Source organism: Heterocephalus glaber, unplaced genomic scaffold (genome assembly GCF_053883595.1).
Source record: "Heterocephalus glaber isolate CG9 unplaced genomic scaffold, H.glaber_assembly_v1.0 deba00000901, whole genome shotgun sequence".
Lineage (NCBI taxonomy): Eukaryota > Metazoa > Chordata > Mammalia > Rodentia > Bathyergidae > Heterocephalus > Heterocephalus glaber.
In genome coordinates this window covers 14,130,294-14,147,135 of record NW_028258171.1, presented here as the reverse complement: position 1 = coordinate 14,147,135, position 16,842 = coordinate 14,130,294, and the positions used below count along the sequence as shown (strand labels likewise).

Below are 16,842 nucleotides of genomic sequence, written 5' to 3'. Positions count from 1 at the left end.
ACAATGGGTTTATCTTCTTCCAGGCTATGGATTCTTATTATTCTTAATGATGCTTTTGCTAACTAGAAATATTTAATTGTAAAGAAGCCTAATTTATAATTTTTCCCTTTCACGGCTATTACTTTCTATCCCCAGCAACATTTATATAAGTAAAACAAAGAACTTCTGGGATTATGATTGGGATAGTATTGAATCTCTAGCTTACACTGGGGAGAACTGACATTTTTAACCATTTGAGTTTTCCAATCCATGGGTATGGTATCTTTTCCCATTTAACAGGATATTCAAAAGAAAAACTATTTTGAGAAAGATGGTGTTCAAGGTTAAAGGTGATTTGTATTCTATTCCACTCTATCATGGTCAAAACCTTATTAGCTATTAGACTGCTTTAGTTAGAGATTACCTCAAATAATAATAATAATTTCAAGCAGGGAAAATGATCCTTAAAATGTAAATAAAGAAAATGTATATGAGCTACTCTAACAAGATAGCCAATAAACTTGAGGTATTTGTGGGTAAATGGATGCACCTCAAGACCATAATCTTAAGTGAAATAAATCAGACCCACAGGTTTAACTATTGCATGGTTTCTCTCATATGAGAAATGCAAAGTATAAATAAAGAGAAAAATAAAAGATAACAGGAAGTAGGGAGATCATTTTCAAATGGGAAGGGAAATGAGAGATGGAGGAAGAGGAGGAAAAGAAGGAAAAGGGGATTTTAAAAAGAGAATTGAAGGCCAGGGACATAGCTCAGTGGTTCTACCCCCTGCCTCGCAAGCACACAGACCTGAGTTCGATCCCTGCATACCGAAAAAAAAAAAAAAAGAATTGAAGAAAAATGGACATAGAGATTTTGCAAATGGGAAGGAGAACGAGAGTTGAAGGGAACAGGGAGGGATGGGAGGAGAAAAGGACAAAAAAAAGAAGATGTGTGTATACATGTACAAACTCCCCACAATAAACGCCATTATGGACACAAATGTACCAATAAAAATTTTTTTTAATGCATACAATTTTTTAAGCATCAGAGGAAATCCACATGGTCTACCTGAGAGAGGGGGAAGCTAATCACAAGATTTGAGTTCTCTTTTTCTTTCTTTCTTTTTTTTTTTGAGATAAGGTCTTGCTATGTAGTTCAGTCTGGTCTTGAACTCACAGCAATCCTCCTGCCTCAGCCTCCTGAGTGCTGGGATTACAGGCCTGTGCCACCGTGCCCAGCCAAGATTTGGGTTCTTGAAGCACTGGACAACATTTTAAAAAGTAGGCACTGAATGAAAGATAATGGAAGGTGGAAACCCCAGCTTCCAATGATGACATAATAATGCCCCCCTAGCTGACCTCTTTAAAACAGTTTCCCGACTTGTGGAAGTGGAAAAGCACTGGTGAGGGCAGTCTCTGAAATCATTTACTCCAGTGTACAAGTCAGCTCTCAGCGGTGAGAACACCAAGAAGAGAGACACGATTAGTTCCGCAGTGGAAAAGAGAATTTTTTAAAAATCCTAATTCTTCAAATGTAGAAATGGAACTATTAAATATCCTGTATTTATCAGGGGGTATTTTTGCAATCAACTCAAACTAGAATCAGGGAAAATCAAAAGGAGAGGACTGTGTATATGCACATGTTGGGGATAGAGGTGAAAGTCCCTGAGAGACAGTTCTCCGGTTACGGGCTTTTCCTTTGTCCCTTAAATCGGACAGACACTGTCCTAAACAATGCCGCCAGGCCTGGAGCAGCGTGAATTGCTGCCAGGGAGATTAAAAATAACCACCAAGGGCTGGCCCAGGATGATCTCGCTCAGGTCCTGGCCTCTCCTGCTCAGGTCCTGGCCTCTCCCAGGAGGCTGTGCGGCCGGCAGGATGGATCTTTAGCATCTCCTACTCCTGGGCTGGCCTGTTCCTTGCCCTGGGTCCTCCCAATGTGTTGAATGCCTCAGCTGTCCAGAGGAGCACCACACCCAGGCCTGCCCTCCTCGGAATGTGGCTGTGACCCGAGAGCAATGTTTCTGCCCATCTTTCTGTTTACTTCTCCTAAGCCTCGGTGACCTTAGCAGGAGGCTGAGGTGGGAGAACCACTTGAGCTCGTGAGTTTGACTGCAGCCTGGAGAACACGGTAAGCCTCCATCTCAGAAAAAGAAAAAACAGGTAAAGTTAAGATGCCCTTCCTGTCAGCTAATCAACTAAGAGGAAAGGAATGCTATAAATGAGTTCATGCTGTCATGTAACTAACACTTTATTCCTCCCATGTGGCCTGGTGTTCTAATATTTCATTAAGCTAAAGGAATATGCTCCTTAGGAGGAAAGCTCAAAGTAAGAAAATCTGGGGAGTTCTGGGTTTTCTCCAACCACCTGTGCCAGTCTGTTTTCCAGGATAACAAATGCCTGAGGCAGGTGACTATAAGAAGAGGCCTACTCTGAGCATCGTGGTGGACACCTGTAATCTCAGCACCCTGGGAGGTTGAGGCAGGAGAATTGCAAATTTGAGACCAATGTGGGCAACTTAGTGACTTGGTGAGATCCTGTCTCAAACAAAAATAAATACATAAATATAAAAATAAAAATAGCTAGGGACATAGCTTAAAGCAAAGGCCTCCAATTCAATCCCCACTACTGAAAAAGTATGGAAGAAAAGGGGAAAAAAAGAGCAAAAGAAAAAGGACAGAGGTTTGTTTAAGCTCACAGCTCTGCAAATCCAAGGTACTAGCATCAGCCCAGCTCAGGTGGGACCCTCTCACTGGGCGGTGTCACCACAGTGGGCGTTCACATGGAAGAGGAGGCCACGTGGCTGCATAAGAAGCCGAAGAGGCTGGGAGCGGCCAGGCCTGCTCCTTTATAGCAATCTTCTCTCCAGAACTAACTCCACAGTTTCCTTATCCATTCATCTGTGATGGACATACAGGCTGCTTCCAAGGTCTAGCCATTATGAATTGTGCTGCTATAAACATGGGCATGCACGTATCACCATAATATAATGTCTTTAACCCTTTCAGGAAGATACGCAGAAGGGGACTAGCAGGGTCAAATGGAATTTCTTGGTATTTTTCCATAATGGAGAACTACTCAACAATAAAGAAGGATAAATGAGTCATTTATAGGGAAATGGATGCACCTTGAGACCATAATATTAAGTAAAATAAATCAGTTTCAATAATACATGGTTTCTCTTAGGTGAGAAGCCCATAGTATAAATAAAGAGCAAAATAAAAGAGAGCATGAGACAGAGACAGATCTTTTGCAAAAGGGAAGAGGATGAAGAGATGGAGACGGGAGAGGAGAGGAATAAAAATAATTTACTGCAGGCACCACGAGAACCACCTCAGTCTCTCCGGAAGGCAGGCCTGCCTCGCTCCCCACTGCACAATCCCCGCACCTCAACATCACGACACTGAAGATGGAGCCTCCCAAAGCAGGCATCCTGTGCTCAAACCATGGCACCATCCAAGTGTCCCCAGCTGCCAGCGTCCTTCCTAGGATGAGGTTTGTCCACCTCCACAAGAGACAATGTCGCTACCTCCACTGACTCTTGAGAAAAAGTTAGAGAAAAACTGGCGGGTTTTAAAAACCTGCTGAGAAGAGCAATGTAAATCTAAAAGGTGGAACGTAATTCTGATTCTTAAAGTTTTCCTCAGTGTAAAAGAAAACTGAATGATGAGCAAGGGGGCCAAGACCACTCAACGGGGGAAAGGGCAATCTTCTCAGCAAAAGATGTTGAGAAAACTGGATCTCCACATGCAGACATACAAAGCTTAAAATGGGCCAAAGAGTAAATGTAAGAGCTAAAACTACAAAGCTCTTAGAAGAAAATGTAGGTGAAAATCTTCATGACATTGGTGTGGCATTAAATTCTTGAATATAGCATGAAAAGCATGGGCAGCAAAAGAAAAAATTAGATACATTTGACTGTGTCAAAATGTAAAACTTTAAGCTGGGTGCAGTGGCATAAGCCTGTAACCATACCTACTTGGGAGGCTGAGGCAGGAGGATTGTGCATTCAAGGTCAGGTTGAGTGACATAGTAAGACCTCATTTCAAAAAAAAAAAAATTAAAACGTTTGTGTGTCAAATACACTAGCAACAGAGTGAAAATGCAGCCTCTCCAATAATGTATTTATAAAGTATATATATGTATATTGATATTAATATTGAGAATGTAAAAATAACTCCCATAGCTCAATTAAAAAGACAATCTCAGTTCAAAAATGGGCATGATGGTGCATGCCTGTAATCTCAGCACTCTGGAGGCTGAGGCAGGAAGATGACTTGAACTGAGAAGTTTTCTAACCACCTGGGCAACAAAGCAACACCTCATTTTTTTTCAGTACTGGAGATTGAACCTACCCAGCGCTAGGCAGGCTCTGTGCCACTGAGCTACATCCCTGACCCCTGCAACACACCCATATTTTAAAAAATGGGCACAGGACTTGAACAGACATTACTCCAAGTGGCAGGTAAGCACATGAAAAAATGTTCAACATCATTAATTATTAAGGAAATACAAATCAAAACCACCATGGGATAACACTTCACACTATTAGGATGGCTACTATCAAACAAACAGCCAAATGTTGGCAAGGATGTAGAGAAATTAGAAGTCATGTGGACTGCTAGTAAGAATGTAAAGTGGTGTGACCACTATGGAATACAATATAGCAAACTTAATTTTCTCAAAAAATAAAGTGTTTAAACATAGATGGAATGGTCCAGCAATCCTACTTCTAGGCATGCATCCCAAAGAATTGAGAGCAGGGACTGAAGCAGGTATCTGCGAATCCATGTTCAAAGTAGCATCAATGACCACAGCCAAAAGGCAGAAGCCACTCACGAGTCCATGGACAGATGAACTGATAAGCAAAATGTGGCAAAACATACATGGCACAGTACTCAGCCTTTAAAGGGAAGGAAATTCTACCATGCACCATACCATGGGTGCGTCTTGAAGATATTACACTTAGTAAAATAAGCCAATCACAAAAGGACAGATATTATGTGACTCCACTTAGATGAGATACCTAGAGTAGATTCACAGAGACAGGAAGTAGGATGGTTTTTCTCAGAGACTGGGGAGAGGGAGGAGTGGAGGTTAGTGTCTAATCTACAGTTTTGGTCTGGGATGTCAGAAATGTCTAGATAGTGATGCACGTGAATGTCTTTAAGACCACTAGATTGTACTCTCAGAAAGGGTAGATATAGTGAATTTTTATGTTATGCATATTTTAACACACACCCCTGCATGAGCATTCACTTACTGTACAAGGTCAGGGTTATAACCCAAAATATGCTTTCATTTTTCTAAATAGGCGAAAACAGTAAGAGGTGGTTTGATTCTTCCATTTTGACTCTAGACCACAAACAATAAAGACTTCCAAGTCTCCTTGGATCCGTGTAACAGAAAATTGTTCGATGTGGTGGGCAGAAGGCCCGGAAGCTGTGGCTGGCCTGGGAGAGTGACTGGCCCGAGCTTCCCCTCCCGACCACCCTGCAGAAGAGAAGTCACCGTCCCTGCATGGCAGAGCTGTGTTACTACCAAACACAAGTGCGAGGAAGGCTTTTTCTCTGCCAGGGTAACTGCACGGAGCCTTCACTTCTCCCTGCCGTGGACAGCCAGCCGGCCAGGCTCCTCGGAGCTCTCAGTTCGGCCTTGACCTTGGCCCCTGTCCTCGCTAACCGGGTGTGACCCAAGTTTTAGCAAGAATCTGGTGAGTGGGTTTTGTGCAAATCTCCCCCCCCACCTTGATGTCCTGGGAATTACCAGTGATCTCCTCTTCCTTGCTCTAATTCTTCCTCCGTCTCTGTTATATTCAGATCGAGCTCCATCTCTCCCCTGTTGTGATGCTCCTATTCCAAGAGCCCCAAATAAAGTCATCGTTATTTAACAAGTGTCAAATTAATTTTTGAATACATTTCAGCAGGAAGCTTAGAGGTTTTAAAATTTTTTTAGCATTGCAGAAGCAACAGTTGGGGGAGTGGGTCATAGTTACTGGCATAGTAGCCAATAATCTAGCCAACCATTGAACTGTGTTCTGGTAAATGAAACCCAACATTTGCTCACTAGAGCCATGGCTACATGACCTGCTCACAGCTGCAATATTTAATGGTTGCATCAGAGCTCTCCTGGGAGAAAGGAGAAGAAATTATCCATGAAGACTCAAAAATCAGGGTCTGGCCTATGGATTTAGCTCAGTGGTTCCACTGCCTGCCTCGCAAGTGCAAGGTTCCAAGTTCGATCCCCGGTACAAAAAAAAAAAAAAAAAACAACCAGGGTCTGAGGCTTCAATACTGTTTCAGGAGCAACAATTTGTCATCTTACCAGCCACTCCATCTCACTCAACACACACTCACCTCTCCCCTACCCACTCACACCTGCCACTCTTGTGAGACCAGAGCCAGGCCCAGTCTCCTTGGGGCAGAGCCTTCAGCCCACTTTGTGACCTGTGGGAGGCAGCTGGTGCCCAGGGACACAAGGCGTCCTGTCTGGGCAAGCATGTCTGTGCAGGATGAAGCAGAGGAGGTGGGTCCTGGGGAGGAGGCACAGCAGCCTCTCTGAGCTCCGCTTGGGTGAGGTAAGGGTGGGAAACCACTCACAGGGCAGGAAGGAAAAGGCCAGCAGGATGCATCCCTGGACACAGAATGCTTTCAACGTTCAGTAGTGTAGACTCATTCAAAAGAAAGCTACTTATGTCCTTCAGACAGTGAGAAGTACAGTGTGTCTTTGTCCTCAGTCAAGGTGTCCCAGGGCAGAGTGGGTGACTCTTATTACCAGAAACCACCGCCTTTGGCTTGCCTCACACCTGACCTTCGGGTGGTGGCTGAAGAATGGTTCCCAGGACATCTGGGGGCCTGTGTTTCATCCAAGGAGCCCCGCTCAGGATGTGCAGACCCCCTGGCCCAGGGCCACTTCGCTTTCCAGACAGGGAGGTGCTGGCTACATGAGGTAAGCGGCCATTCATCTTCATAAAAAATTTATTACCAACTTCCTGACTTTCCTTACGGGCTCCACAATTTGTTTGTTTCTAAGTGAGGATGGTATTTAGGTTTTTTTAAATGGCAATTATTTTATTCATCAAGTTTTCTGAGAAACACACAGAAAAGCTTTCTTTGGCACAAAAGCAATATCAGCTATCTGTGGTTTTCTGACTGGTAATCAGCTAATTTTTAATCACCTGAAACGTGTTCCTTCCCCCAAATTCTAATTTAATATTCATCCTAATTTAAAAAATTTTTTTCATTGGTCACAAGAAAATGCCTTTAAGTAAATTCACTATTTTAAAAAGTGCCTCGGGCTGGGGATTTAGCTCAGTGGTTTTGCTGCCTGCTGCACAAGCACAAAGAGAAGACTGTAATCCCAGCACTCTGGGAGACTGAGGCAGGACAATCACAAGTTTCAACCCAGCCTGGGTAATTTAGTGAAGTAGGGAGACCCTGTCTCCAAATAAAGATAAACAGATAAAGGGCTTGGGATGTTGCTAAGTGCTAAGGCCCTGGGTTCAATCTCCAGTACCAAAAAATAGATAAAATAAAATAAAAAATAAAAGCCGAATTCTGAAGCCTCCTTAATTGTGTTCTTCCGCTCTTTCATCCAAGACATTTTTTCTAAATGACAAGAACCTTCTCCACACTCATCTGTAGCCAAAACTACGCCAACACAGTGATGATGTTTCATGGCACACTATAGGACTTCCATTTTTGGACCAAAAAGTTCCATGACAGTGATTTTAACCAGACTATATGACAGGGCATAAAAATGCATTTCAAAATGAAGGCATCTCCTTAGTTATGTGTCTGACATCATGCGATTCTTTGTTTCAAATTAACTATTCAATGTTATCTGTCTTTGTGCATCTAATGGGTTTTCCTCTGTTGAATATTATTTTCAGACGAATAGTAATTTAATCAAATGTTCCCCTCTGTTAAAAAAGAAAAGCCATACCAGATAATCTATTAAAAAAAAGAAAAGAAAAGCCAGAGCTTGATTTGGGCCGAGTCTAGCTTAATTACATTAGCTTTTTAACAAAATATTAAGTAAAGCTTAAGAGAACTGATTTTGGAAAAGCCTGTTCCCAGTGACTTTAATGTTTTCTCATTAATTTTTTTCTAAACTCACACTCTTAGTTTTCTCTCATGTTATGAATTAGCTGAAAAACAGATCTGGTTCTAATTCCCAAGTCCAACTCTAATTCAGAATAAACTCTTAGTCACAGAACTTCAGACAAAAAGTCTGTCTTGCCCACTGACTGTGCCCATAGCAGAGGGAAACCTAGATTTCAAAAGCGTATTAGTGTACAGGAAAGTACCGGCAGGGTTATTTAGTCAGGTATTCCACAATATGTGTCTCATATCCAAGATTGGGTGATCCTAATGAACTCCTAATAGGAAAATTATATCCTATATGAGTTTATCTCAGATGCTGAATTTTGTGAAAACCAGCTTAACTGAACAATCAATTTCCTTAGAAATTTTGCATCAAAATTGATGGCACCTATGTCATAAAAGACAAAGACAGACTATGGAAATGCTCCAGGTTCAGAAAATATGAAAAATTGACCCTGTCAAGAAAAAAATGACTTAAAGGAAAACAGTAGACCGAAGATTCAACTGGAATATGGATTATAGAATACTGTAGATGTGTTATGTCAATGCTAAATTTCCTTAGGTCTCTGGACATGGCATGTGCCTGTAATCCCAGCCCTTGGGCAGCTGAGGCGGCACCCTGGGCTATGTAGCGAGACCCTGTCTCAAAAAAAATAAAATAAAAATAAAAAAAGTTTTGAGTTCAATCCCCGGTACTGTAAAAAAAAAAAAAAAAAAAAAATTTCCTTAGATTGTTAAGTATTCTGGATTAATAAGAGAGCATCTTTATTCTTAACAAGTATACCTATGGCATTTGGAGGTAAAGTTTTTCTTTTTTGTAGCGCTGGGAGTGGAACCCAGGACCTTGCAGATACTAGGCAAGTGGTCTACCCCTGAGCTATACCCTCAGCCCAAAGGAAAAGGAAGTCAAAAAGTCAGGGTAGAGTGGGGCACACAATAATAACAGGGTATCTAGGTAAAGCTGGGTAGATGTTATACAGGTTTTCTTTTTATTATTCTTATCCTTGCAAAATTTTTGTAAGCTTGAAGTTATTTAAATAAAAATTATTTAAATAATTAAAATATTATTAATAAAATATTATTAATAAAATTATTTATTGTTTAAATAAAAATTATTTAAATAGAAAGTCAGTGCCACCCAAGTTTAGTCTGAGTTGGGGACAGGGACAGCGGTTGATTGGCTAAGTTCTTTTTTGTTTGTTTTTAGTACCAGAGCTCGAACTCTGGACCTTGCACTTGCATGGCAGGCGCCAGAACCACTGAGCTAAATCCCTGGCCCTGATTGGCTAAATTCTTTAAAACTCCTTCAAGAGGATGGGTGCAGCTCAGTGGTAGAGCCTGTGCCTAGCATTTGTGAGGCCCTGGGTTCCATTTTCAACATCGTTTACCCAAAAAAGCTTCTCAAGACCTCTCACTTCTGCAAATTGTTAACTAAATAATAGTTTCCTTAAGGGATAGTAAGAAAAATATAGCCCAGTGAAATTCATTACATCTCTCCTTCACGGTAGACTTGACTGGTGTTTAACAAAACAACTGGGCACCACAGCTTTGCCAAGTCGAAAAAGAAAATTAACCATCTCAGTGCCAACCACAGGGTGTTTGGGAATCAGTATTGGTTACACCGCTGTGGGAAAATGGGGCTAAAACCTAGAGTACTTCCTATCTTCAAGAAAAAGCAAACTCCAAGCCAGGCAAGGTGCCACACCCTGTGATCCGAGCTTCTCAGGAGGCTGAGGCAAGAGGATTGCAAATTCAAAGCCAGCCCAGGCTACTTCAGGAGACCCTGTCTTAAAATAAAAATTTTTAAAAAGGGCCAAGGACAAAGCTCAGTGTTCCCTGGGTCCAATCCTTAGTACTACAAAAACAAAACAAAACAAACAAAAAACTACAGGAAACCCCAGAGATGAATTTGGGCTCAATGCTTATAAAACAACTGTAGAACAATTTTAAATGACAGAATGAAAACCTCACCACCATGGTACTCAGCACAAGTATTAAGGTGAGAGAGGCAGGATATAAAGGCCGAATTTCCTTTTGGGTAATGGGGCCAGTTCCAGATGAGCTCAATTAAATATTTTCTTGTTTATTTATATTTATTATTACTTTCTACAAGTATTAAACAGAAACACAACAACCCTTCATTAAGCAGCATTCTGCTATGGGGTTTTATGCCCAGCTAAATGAGTGTCCCCAAAGTTTTCTGCAGACTTGCAGTGGAGATTCCCTATTATGAAGGGCTGTAGAACCCAAGCCTGGTTTACAGTTTTCTAATTGTCTTAATTATTTGAGTATATGGGAAACTTTTTGCCTTTACAATGAATGCCACATAACTCAATTTTCTAATTCAGTATATTTTACTCAGTAAAAGTTTTTAGGCCTCTGAAACTTTATTACGAACTCATTATTTTATGATTTTGCTGTAGTTCTTTTTAAATTGACAACTCCAGTGTAATATAAAAAGAGATTCTAATCAGTAGATCTAATTACCAGGAAAGTTAAGTACTGACATTATTTCATTTTACTTAAATATGACTTTAAAAAATAATGACTCCCAGATGGATGGGAAGTTGCCATTTGAACAGCTGGAGTAGAAAGAAGCGTATGTCATTAAAGAAACGGTTTTGTAAAGCTCAGTTTAATCCATGTTAACTTTCCAAATAGCATTTTCAAACTCAATCTTAAAATATCAGGAAATATTTTTGGAATTCTGGGCCTTTGACATTTTTTTTCAAATCAGCACTCATAGCTTTGCACAAGATAAATAAAAATGTGTCTGTACTGGAGACATCGAATTCCTGTTAAAATCTGGAGCAACTTAAAACATGAGACACTAGAATTCATTGAGAAGTCTTATTACTTTAGTATACACAAATAGAGCAAAACCTTGCACTACACAGTGCCCTGTCCTAATTATTTGTTCATTCAGTAGTCATTTATGAAAGTGCCCAGTAGGTGTTATACTTTAAATGTTTGTTGGACTGAAATTAAATAAGTAGATCCACTAAGACCCAGTGAATATAGGAAGTTGCTTAGGGGGGCTTTGGAGCTGTCTCAGAAGGCATGGCCGTAGGGAGCATTATAACTATATCTGGTCCCTGGTCCCTTCTCTGCCCCTTTGAAACCCATTCTGCTTCTCAGCCACCATCAGATGAGCAGCTTTCCCCTACCAAACCTTTCTGCCATGATGTCTCCGCCTTAGAACCAGCTAACCATGGACTTAACCTCTGGAAATGTGAGCCACAAAAAAACCCTGTTTTCCCTTATGTTGTGAGGGTCAGGTATTTTGTCCCAGCAACAGGAAAGCTGACCAATACAGGCCCCAACTCTTTTGCAAGGCAGCGTGCAGATGCACAGGCTGTAGCATTTGAACACCTGAATTCACATTTAAAATTTGTAATGTATGTGACCTTGAGAAAGTTACTTAATATGTCAATGCCTTGCTGTACTGGTTAGGTAGTACTGCATAATAAATCACCTCAAAACTAAGTAGTTTAAAATAACTAACACATTATTTTTGAGAGTTTTCTTTTTTGAGTCAGGAATTGGGAGCAGCTTTCCCAGGTAGCTGTACCTCAGGCTATCTCTTGAGCTTGAAGTCAAGGCTGGGGCTGCCACCACCTGAAGCCTTCATTGGGGTTGGGAGATCTGCTTTCCAAAATGGACCTATGGCACGGGACCGGACAGGAGGCTTCAGTCCTCAGGGGCTCCTAGCCTGGCAGTCCTCTACATAGGTGGCCTGTGTCCTCAGGACATGGTAGCTGGCTTCCTCCAGAGTGAATGACCTGGGAGAGGGCAATAAACAGGCCCTAGGGCCTTTTCTAGCCTAGTCTCAGAAGTCACAGCTTGTCACTTCTGCTATATTGTATTAGGAAGAAACAAGTCACTAAATCCAACCCACACTGAAAGGAGAATAATTAGGGCCTATTTCTTAATGAGAAGAATATGAGAGAATTTGTGGGCATATTTAAGGCCACCACAATGTCTTCTTCAATAGAATGGTGATAAACATGGTAATTCCCAAAGTTAAGTGAGAATTAAATGGCCTAATATAGATGAAGCATTTAGAATGGTGCGTGGCGTGTGACTAGAACTCACTAAGCCCTACCTGCAGAGAGTTTCTAAGTTTCCATCTATTGCACCACCCCTCATCCATCCCTCTTACGTATTCCTTCTTCCAGCCTTTCTGAGTCAGTTACCTTCCTGGGGCAGGTTATGCAGACGTCTTTATGCCTGGCCCCTTGCTCTGCCTTCCTGGAAGGAGGCTTCCTCCACATCCCCCGGCCCATAGGGGGCCCTTCTCCGGGAGGGTCTCAGAGCCATCCTAGGGCTTCCCCAATGTTCCAGCAAAATCAGGGGCTTTTTCCCACTGGGAACCTCAAGCCTATTTCTGATTGCACAGCATCATGTTGTAACTGTTCATCTCCACAGACATAAAAGGGGTTTGTTTTATTCAACTTTGTAGCTTCAAATTCAAGTGTGTGAAGAGGGACAGAGGGTGTTGGAAAGATAATCTGGTGAACAATGGATAAGTACCTAAAACCGCAGAGCACACTTTTAAAGTGCAGGAGGAAGAAGAATCACAGAATAGTCAACCAAACCAATCAAGTAAATGGAAATTTTTCTGAGACAAGCTCTGACCAAACAGCGGCACAGAATAATATCTATGTTGGATGCTCAGAATTCTGTTTTTTCCAAATCTTCTTATGTCTCCATCTCTAATTGATGCTAGTTACCCCCACACCCACCCCGTACCAGGGATCAAATTCATGACTTTGCACTTGCCAGACAGGTCCAGTGCCACTGAGCTACATCCTGGCTCCATCACTAATTAATATCAACTAAGTTCAAAACGGTAAATTTACAGATCTGTAATATCAGTAGCTCTAGGAACATTGAGAGAAAATAAAGCCCATTCATTGTTGACAACTTGCAAGGCCAAGGCATACAAACTTTCCCACACATTTAAGACATTTTCATATTAGGTTGCTTAAAAGTTGAATTATTTCACTATTAATGCCTTTAGATATAGTCACTATAACAAAACACCAGAGATTTCAAAGTTTCCCCATAAACACACTGATGGCCAAAAATGGAATTAGACTCAGACCAAATAAATCATTTTTAAAACAAGCACTCAGTAAATCTTAACCTAAAATCTATTTTGCAGCAGCAACTCAGACATGTGGGTGAGTCATGCCTTGTGACTGACCATTCCAACACGGTGCACTGGGCAACACAGGAATGTGTTAGATAACTGTGAAATGTGAAGATGTTATGTGTTGTTCACGTGTTAAAAGGAGATACCTGAGCTGGGTGTGCCAGTGCACACCTGTATGTAACCCTAGTGGACTTAAGGAAGCTGAGGAAGGAGAACTAAAGTTCAAGGCCAGAGTGGGCAAAAGAGTGAGAATTTGTTTCAAAAAAATAAAAGAGCTGTAGCTTGGTGGTAGAGCACTTGCCTAGCATGTGGAAGGCCTCGATTTCAATCCCCAGTACCACCAAAACCAAAAAATAAATAAACAAAAAAATGATAACAATGGTAAAAGGAGATCCCCTTAGCTACCATCAGAGGAAATACCTAGTGAAATGTGTTCCTTCATGTCTTGTGGTAGACTCACTAAATTCCTTGTTGAACTTGACCCATTCTATAACTTGACCCTATTCTACTCAGGTTGGATTTCTTTCCATGAAATAGATCTTTATAAAGAATTTGTGGGTGTGTGTGCCTATAATTTCAGCACTCTGGGAGGCTAAGGCAGGAGGATCACAAGTTTAAGCTCACCCTGGGCAACTTAGCGACTTAGTGAGATTCTGTCTCAAAATTAAAAATAAGAAAAGGGCTGGGAATGTAACCCTTCAGTATGAAGGCCCTATATTCAATACTCAGTACCATAAATAGTAATATAATTTGTGGTAGCTTTCAAGAGCCAAAGTTAGCCGGGGATGTAGCTCCAGTGGCACTGCGCCTGCCTCGAAAGTGCAAAGTCCTGAGTTCTATCCCCAGTACCCAAAAAAAAAAAAAAAAAAAAAAAGAGCCAAAGTTAAACAGAATAACGCTGGACTGGTAGGCAGTGGGTAGGTATTTTTGGATGAAGCACTCTAACTGGCACCCCCTCAAGCACTCCTTGTAGATAGCCACCAGTGTATTCTACCTGCTCTAAGGCAGGTCTGGCTGGGGAGGATGAGGAATGTTGCATACATTTAGACACTAGAGTTTCTGCCAACATTTTCCTGTGCAGAACAAACAAAGGTGCATTAGTGGGTAAGGCTGCTTCACCCTCCAGACATATCTATGGCTGTGGGGTACAGGGCTTTATTTGTAGGGCTTTGTAGCACCTTCTGTGCTCCCAGCTCTGCCACTTAAGCAATGTGTCAGTGTAAGTGTCTTATAAATGACATTTGCTTCTCCCAGTTCTGGAGCCTGGGAAGGCCAACATCAAAGAGCCGGCAGATTCACTGTCTGTTGAAGGCCCCTTTCTGCTTCACGGAGGCCACTATCTGTGTCCTTGTCACCGGCCACTCAGGTCTTCATGGCCTGTGGCTAAGAACACGAGAGACTTGTGCGTGCGTGTGTGTGTATGTGTGTGTTACTGGGGATTGAATTCTTGGCCTTCATACTGAACTACATCCCCAGCCCTTTTTGTTCTTTATTTTGAGACAAAGTCTCAATAAATTGCTAAATTGGGCTCAAACTTGTGATTGTCCTCCCTCAGCCTCCCAGAGTGCTGAAATTACAGGCATATACCACCACACCTGGCTTGTAATAATTTTTGTATTTACAAATGCTATATATATAGCAAGGTAGCCAATATCTTTGTAAATAAGTGACTGTCCACATTTCTGTTTCTTTTTCATACAGAGAGGAGACTAGCGCAGCTGACATACGAGGGTAGAGTTTGAACAATTCAAGTTTCTTGACAACATCTACGAAATTAACCTTCAGAGTAGTGGTACCTCTCTCTGCTCACACTGCCAGGAGTGAAATCCCTGTCATCGCTGCTCCGGTGCCTCTGAAGACCATCACTCACTTTACAGGACTTTTCCTTCTGATTTGAAAAGGAAACGCACCTTGCCATTTTAGTTTTGATTTGATGATTAGTGAATCTGAATACATTTTCAAGTAATTATTTGCAATTTACATTTCCCTTTCAGCAAATTATATGTATTCTTTAGTCACCAGGAGTTCTGCAGTAAAGTAATTTAGATGAGCATGAAATGATATACTATTATCTTCCAATATAATCTATTTTTATGTAAGTGAAGAGAAATATTCTCTTTTAGGACTTTCTAAAGAAAGTTCCAGGTGGCTCCCACCTGTAATCCCAGCTACTCAGGAGGCAAAGATTGGAATTTCTAGTCAGCCTGGGCAATTTAGTGACTATTTCAAAATAAAAAATAAAGAGGGCTGGTGATGTAGCTCGGTGGTAGAGCATCTCTGAGTTCAATCCCCACTACTGAATGCCAATCAGTAACTAAATATTCCATGAATCAATAAGATAATTTTTAAACCTGTCACAATAGTATAATGCTGTCTGACATAATTATAGAATGACCAGTTTTTTGTCAAATAATATATTACATATTCTATGCCAAGCTACAAATTTCTTTTTCCTTTTTTCTTTATTGTAGAGCTGGGGATTGAATTTAGGTCCTCATGCATACTAATAAGCAAGTGCTCTACCACTGAGGTATATCTCCAGTCCACCGAGCCACAATTTTTATCTTAAAAATTCCAATAGTTTATCTCACGACTTGCACTTACAAAATAAAACTCAATACACAGCACCATCTAGAGGTAAAAAGAAATACTGTATTCTTATATAATTTTCACTTTCTTAAAAATGATTCTTTAGAATGGCTGCTATCAAGAAATCAACCAATAACAAATGCTGGCAGGGCTGTGGGGAGAAAGGAACCCTTCTCCATTGCTGGTGGGAGCGCAGACTGGTGCGACCACTGTGGAAATCAGTATGGAGATTCCTCAGAGAACTAGGACTAGAGGTCCCATTTGACCCAGCTATTCCCCTGCTGGGTATCTTCCCCAAAGAATTAAAAGAATCATACCACAGCAATATATGTGCACCCATGTTTATAGAGGCACAGTTTGTAATAGCTAAAGCTTGGAAGCAGCCCAAGTGCCCATCAACTGGAAACTGGATAAAGAACATGTGGTTTTTTTTATAAAATGGAGTACTACTCAGCCATAAAGAACAAGAAACGAGACATTTACAGCTAAATGTATGCATATTGAGGCCATCCTCTTAAGTGAAATAAATAGGACACACATGTGTAAATACAGAATAGTTTCTCTAGTGTGAGAAACTGAAAGTTATAAGGATTAAAATGAATAACTGATAATTTGAAATAGGAAAAGGTCCAAAGGTGTAGGGGTGGTAGGATGGGAAGGGGAAAGGAAAGAAGGGAAAGGAAAAATTATGAGAAAAGAAAAAAAATGGAAACGAAATCTATGTAAACAGGGAAGGGTGGAGGGGGTGAAGGGCACACAGGGAATGGGGAAAAAAATAAGAACCAAGATATATCATGGACAGGTACAAGCACCCAATGATAAATGTAAACGTATTGTATACCTAAAATGTACCAATAAAAGATTTTTTTAAAAAATGATTCTTTAGTCTTAAAACCAAAATATCAACTCAGTATAATTTACATTCATGAAAGTTGCCTGGGTTAACATAACAGAATTTTAATAGCACTTTTTGAATAAATTTGTTATAGTAGCTTCAAGAATTCTTAGA

General features: G+C 41.0%; 1 protein-coding gene and 1 long non-coding RNA gene across 3 annotated transcripts in view; one reads left to right on the top strand and one right to left on the bottom strand.

Moving 5' to 3' along the window:
* Positions 1 to 16,842, bottom strand: part of Styx (serine/threonine/tyrosine interacting protein) — a 118,661-nt gene that overhangs the window by 11,188 nt on the left and 90,631 nt on the right. The window lies entirely within an intron of this gene.
* Positions 1,395 to 5,871, top strand: LOC110350205 (uncharacterized). 2 transcript variants are annotated; one of them, XR_002396643.2, is made up of 4 exons: positions 1,395 to 2,112; positions 4,318 to 4,446; positions 5,296 to 5,694; positions 5,801 to 5,871. It is a non-coding gene; the product is annotated as an uncharacterized LOC110350205 (long non-coding RNA). The 2 variants fall into 2 exon arrangements; XR_015450054.1 differs by having other exon boundaries at positions 5,296 to 5,865.